The 6,165-nt window shown below is 39.2% G+C and overlaps 1 pseudogene; it reads left to right on the top strand.

Moving 5' to 3' along the window:
* Positions 1-513, top strand: LOC114029071 (annotated as a pseudogene).
* The last annotated feature ends 5,652 nt before the right edge of the window (positions 514-6,165 follow it).

Here is a 6,165-nt window from a genome sequence, read left to right as displayed (position 1 = left end):
AATGAAATCCAAACCTCCCTGTGGTTCTTGGTTCTGGCTTCCCTGCAAGGCTGCATCTGGAACCTCAGTTTCCCCAATCCTGGAGGCTGGGATTGCCCAGTGCTCCCATGGCTCTCAGCCTTGGCACGACTTGCTGTTCAAAGACTTCTCATTACGCTGTGCTGGGGTCCTGGTGGACCATATGCAGCCCACTGCACCGAAAGTTGGCTTTGGGCCAAACTTGGTGAGTACCATCTCCTACTACCTAATGGAGGTGAACATGTCAGGATCAGCTTGGTTATGATCCCCCACCCCAAGTACAGGGAGGATTCTGGTTATTACCTGCCTGTGCGCACTAATGAGCACGAACCCCTTCTGATGAAGCTTCAATGTTCAGCTGTCCTGGAGCCCCAGGTCCAAGTCTTGCCTCTGACCAGGACCTGTGCTACACCAAGGACTCTATGCCAGGCTGCAGGCTGGAGAACTACCAGCCAACCCCGAGTTAAATGTCTTTCTACGCACTGTAGGAGCTAGCTCCTGTCTGCTTGAGGATGCAAGCATTCCTCATTTCTCCAGGCTCACAGATTCTGTCTCCTCAAAGAACTAGGCATCTGGGCCCCTAGCATGACCATTGTCTCTGGGACCCAAGGGTCTGGTCTCCTAAATTCTGTGCCCTTGAAGGACTGGGGCATCCAAGCTCTCTCACTTCACTTCAGTGAAATGATCAGAGACACTAATCCGTTTAAGAGAACTGTCCTGAGCATCTATTTACCTGGGACTTGAGAGGCAGCTTCACCCTTCTTTTCAGAGCTTTGAGGCAGCCCCCTTACCTCCAACCACTTCCTTTATCTTCCCATTTCCTGTTTCCTGGTCCTGCTCAATCAACAATTCAACCTGTTAGGGCAGGAGTCAGAATCACTTAGAGGCCTAAATTCTGAAGTTCTCCCCTCTTTGTTCTCAGCATACTCCTTAATGCTCCCATTTTTGAAGCAAATACCTTCAAATACAGTTTTGAGATACTTAGAAATTAGGGGTAGGGGACCCAGAAAAGTCAATTTTCCTGCAAATTACTCATATTTTGGAGCTTCAATCTTCTCATACATTATTGACATACTCTGGTGAGAATACCTAATATTCTAAAATGAGCTATTTTTTGCCTCACTAAGCTTTGGGGTATGACAGGTAAAATCTGGAATAACTGATAAAACAAAGATTTGAGCTCCCAAGAATCGAGCATAGTGATTAAGCAATATATAACAAGTTGGGACCAAGCCTCTTCAGTGTGGCACTGGACCCCAAATACAGGGGAGGCAGATTTTTATGCATTAAGCAAGCAACAGGATATAAACAAGGGTAAAAGATTAAGTAACCTGATTTCAAGCAGCTAAGTGGCACAATGGATAGAGTGCCACACCTGGAGTCAGAAAGAACTGAGTTCAAATGCCGTTTCAGACACTTACTAGCTGTGTGACCCTGAGTAAGTCACTCAATCTTGTTTACCTCAGTTTCCTCATATGTAAAATGAGAAGGAAATGATAAACCAGTATCTTTGCCAAGAAAATCCCACAGGGGGTCACAAAGAGTCAGACAGGAAATGACTGAACAATAAAAATCTTTGCCAATTACTTTGCTAAGCATTAGGGATAGAGGAGAAAGTGAACAAAACCCGTTATATCTGAATGAGGGAGAGAACATGCACATATGTTGGTATAGACAAGATACATATGAAAAAAAGATAAAAAGTGCTTAGGAGAGGAAGGCGTATACTACATTTATTGACAAAAATAAATGGTGACCCCATTAAAAATGAAAAAAAATACTTAAAATCAAGACTATCCCAAAGTTAAATGGGGTACATCAAAAAGATTCAGGTTCCCCCTTACTAAAGAGGTTTCAAATGAAGGCTACATGATAACTTGTTGAGAGAAGGAGCATTGTAGAGGGTTGTCCAGGTACAAGTTGGACAAGAAAATATCTGTGGCCTTGTTTCAAATCCATCTTCCAAACAGTTAACAAAATGATTTTCCTAAAATAGAAATCTTACTCATTAAACAACAGTGGCTCCCTATTACCTCTAGGATCAAATATATACTCCTCTGTTTGGCATTTAAAGCTCTTCATACCCCATTCCCAACTTACCTTTCCAGACTTCTCATACATTACCTCCCCTACTTCCAATATTTTACTGTCTAGCTATCCTGGATTCTTTACTGGTTCTCACACACACACACTTCTGCCTTCTCTGTGCCTTTGCAGTCCTATTTCTATAGAGTCTCTTACTGATCCTCTGCCTCTTGGAATCTAACAATTCCTTCAAGAATCAATTTAAGTGACTCCTTTTTGATGAGATCTCTTCTAGTCCTCCAGCTGTTAATGCTTTCTCCTCTACTGTTAATGTGTATCTGCTTGATACATGGTGTATATAGAGCTATCTATTTGTTTTGAATATATATATATAGGGCAGCTAAGTTACACTCGGTGGATAGAGTTCTGGGCCCGGTGTCAGGAAGATTCATCTTGCTGAGTTCAAATTTCACTTCAGTCACATAGCTGAATGACCCTGGGCTTAACCCTGTTTGCCTCACTTTCCTCATCTGTAAAATGAGCTGGAGAAGGAAATGGCAAACCACTCCAGGACCTTCACCAAGAAAACCCCAAATGGGATCACAAAGAGTCAGACGTGACTGGAAAACAACTTACAACCACATACGTGTATGTGGCTTCCCCTGTTACAATATAAGCTTTTCAAGGGTAGGAGCTGTTTTATATTTTCTTTGTATCCCAAGTACCTAGTACAGTACTGTTGCTTTCAGAATATTCTTTTAACCCATTGTTATTTTACTGGTGGCCATACTACCTGAATCCTTCATAATGAAAATATATTGCTTCAGTGCATCTGTTCACAGCCAAATGTCTAAAATTAATTATTTTATTATGTTGACATTCAAGATCTTCCATAATTTGACATAAGCAGAGATAGCTTGGAGCCATTCTTAACTGGCTTGCAAGAGTGACTATTAAAATTTTAGTGTGAACATTTGGACCTCACAATTCTGTAATCTACAAATCAGGGCTTGATTTATAGTTTTATTGATCATCTAGACTTTAAGAAAGTGTTACAAATGCAGATGAAACTTAAAAGTGTATGTGCGTACATCCCTCTATCCCCAGAGTCCAGTTGTTAAACATTTACCAGCACATCTCCATATTGTTCTATAAACATTGCTTAAGCTCTGCAGGAGTGTTGTAGAAGGCTCAGATAATTAAGTCTAAGTCTTCATCAGACTCAGAATCTAGTAACTATAGGCTAATAATTATGACAATAATAATAACAACAACAGACATTGAAATATTGCTTTAGAGTTTGCAAAGTACTTTATATCCATTATCTCATTTGCACCCCGCAACACTACTGTGCACAACGCTGACCTTCAGTCCTATCCCACATCATCCCTTTCACATACTCAATCTCCTCCAGAACACTTGAACAATTTTGCCTTCGAAACATTCACTGCATAATTTTGTCTGTCTTTTCTCAGACTTTCTCCCATGCCTGTATTTCTTTCCTTCCTCTGTCTTCCAATTTTATTCCTACTAATGTGTCAAAGACCAACTCGCTTGCTACCTCCTCCATGAAGTTTTCCCTGATTTCCTGCTTGGTAATGAACTTCCCCTGCATACCTCACATAGTTCCAAATATGCACATATGCCCAATTTATCACTTTGTCAACCTCAGTGACCCTTAATTAGGGCAGAAGTCACCAACTGAGCAAGCAATCTATTATGTTGGAAATGCAAACATCAACATTTGCTTTAATCTACTTATTTATAGCTAATTTAATGAACATTGGTCTTGTCAAATCAACTGTATTCTGTTCAGAAATGGATGAATACATACAGAGCCATGTGACCTTGAACAAATCACTTAAGCTCTTTGAAGCTCAGTTTCTTCTCAATAGAATAGAGATAATAATACCTGCCTTGTCTGCCTCTGACTTGCTGAGAGGATCAAATAAAATATTTTCTTTGAAGCAGTATGCTGTACTATACAGTAGGCTAGAATATAAGACCTCAGTTTAGTTTTTAGCTCCAACATTTACAAACTGTGGGACCATGGACAAATTATTTACTATTTTTGCCTGTTTCCACATGAGTAAAAAATAGCTGGATAAGACTAGACTATGTCTGAGGTCCCTTGTAGCTCTAACATTGTTATGTTAGTGAATGCCAAATGACATAAAGCATATGGAAAGGGTTGTAAAATTAGTAGATGCTACATAAATATGATATCATTACTATAATTTTGGTTATTCTTTCAATTAATGCTGATACAGTGATATCAGGTCCAGAGGGCCATGATAATTATGAGAACATGTGGACTCCTACATCAGCAACAGCTTAACAATGCATTGTCCTGGACCTAGAGTCAAGAAAAAACTGGACATTTAAACACAGTGATGATACTTAACTAGGTCTTTAACCTCCTGCAACTCATCTGTGTATCTCAGAAAACTTTGTAGGGTGACTTAAGTATTTCCCCAGACTAATTATTAATCATAGATAGGTCATCATCTGCTTTGATGGGAGAATTCCCTTATCAGAAGTTTCCCTGATAAAATCACAGATCTTTGATATTCATAATTAAAATGTTAACATGAGTATATGCCATTGTATTATATTTCTCTTTTAATCCTGCTGTGCAACCAGAGTGTCCACACATACATAATAAATTGTAAGGTTCCCCATGAGACTCAGAACTCTTTGAGGAAAGAGACTATTCTGTAGTTTTTGTCTTTATACTCCCACCACCTAACATGGAGACTGGCATATAGTAGGTACTTAACAAGTTGCTGTTAAATAAAGAGCTCATTACAGATGCCATTTTAGAGAAACCAATGTTTAGCCAAGGTGACCACAAAGGGCTATCTTTGAGTAGAACAATAATCTAAAAGATAGATAGTTAGGATATTGGGAATATCTTTGTGAATTTAGCTTTACAAAAAAAATCACTTTACTTGCATCACTTCCTTCTATCTACCACAGGATAGTGGGGGAGAAAACTATTGGTTTAATAAATATCGATGCTATGTGACACAGAAGGGCTGCTAGTATAGGCAGGTTGCCAGTGAAGGCTGTTATTTGACTTTCTTAATATGGGGGAACGAATGGTCTAATTTTAAGCTTGCATACTTGTCTTTTGTCAGCAGCATAGCTGTCAGTAATAACAGATGAAAGCTAGAAGAACCTTTTGGAAAAGTGGTGCCTGAATCATATATCAGCAGGCATGCTGTTAATGTGTTGATGCTGCTTAACCAGCCATGTTTATTGCCAGTTTACAGCATTGAAACAACTAAGAGCTGTTTCATTCCTTAAGAAGTGAATTTAAAAACAGAAACATGTTCACTCTGATGAGAAAAAGGGGTGGGGGATAAATAATTAGGGTAATAAAATTCATAAATAAAAATGTTTTATACAGAAATATAACAACACATTTAAAGTATTTTACAAACTGTGTTTTGTGTCGGCTACTACCCTGTGATCTTTTCTTCCTATAATTGCTTTTGAACATACCATACTTGGAGATTGTTTTGGCCTGGAGACTGTGTTGCTACAAATAAATGAAGTCAGGCAATTGGTTTTGAATCTTTGTCACATTTCATAAATTGCTTTAGGTAGTGCAGTGTATAGATCATTGTCATGTGGTTGTGGTTTGTCCTTCCTTCTCCAAGAGGACTATGACATCAGAAAGAAGATGTCATGATTTGCAAGTGAATTGGATTTAAGTGAGGGAGGGCTGTACTAAGTCACCATCCTCACTTTCTCCTCCAGAGCTGTCTTGGTCCAATGGGCCAGATACAGATCAACACAACTGGAGATGGCCCAGGATGCAATGGGAGACCTTAGCTTTTTTAAGCTAAGATCTTTGGAGTTCTCACTTTGAGTGAAGCAACATCCATTCAGTAATTAGGGCTCTTTAAGAAGTGAGTCAAAAGATGACCCCTTTAATAATTAAAAAACAAAACAAAATAAAACAAAAAAACAAAGTCAAACTGGGTTGGGAAGACCCTCAGGGTTTCAGGCCAAAAGAGAAACGACTGCTTTTTACATTCATCCTGAAAAGAAACTGTACTTAGAATCAATAAGTCATGGTTCAATCTTCCCTCAGACACTTACTAGCCTTGAAAA

Source organism: Vombatus ursinus, unplaced genomic scaffold (assembly GCF_900497805.2).
Source record: "Vombatus ursinus unplaced genomic scaffold, bare-nosed wombat genome assembly UNPS02014909.1, whole genome shotgun sequence".
NCBI lineage: Eukaryota > Metazoa > Chordata > Mammalia > Diprotodontia > Vombatidae > Vombatus > Vombatus ursinus.
Note: the sequence above shows the minus strand (reverse complement) of the source record. Positions and strands in the feature narration are given on the sequence as shown.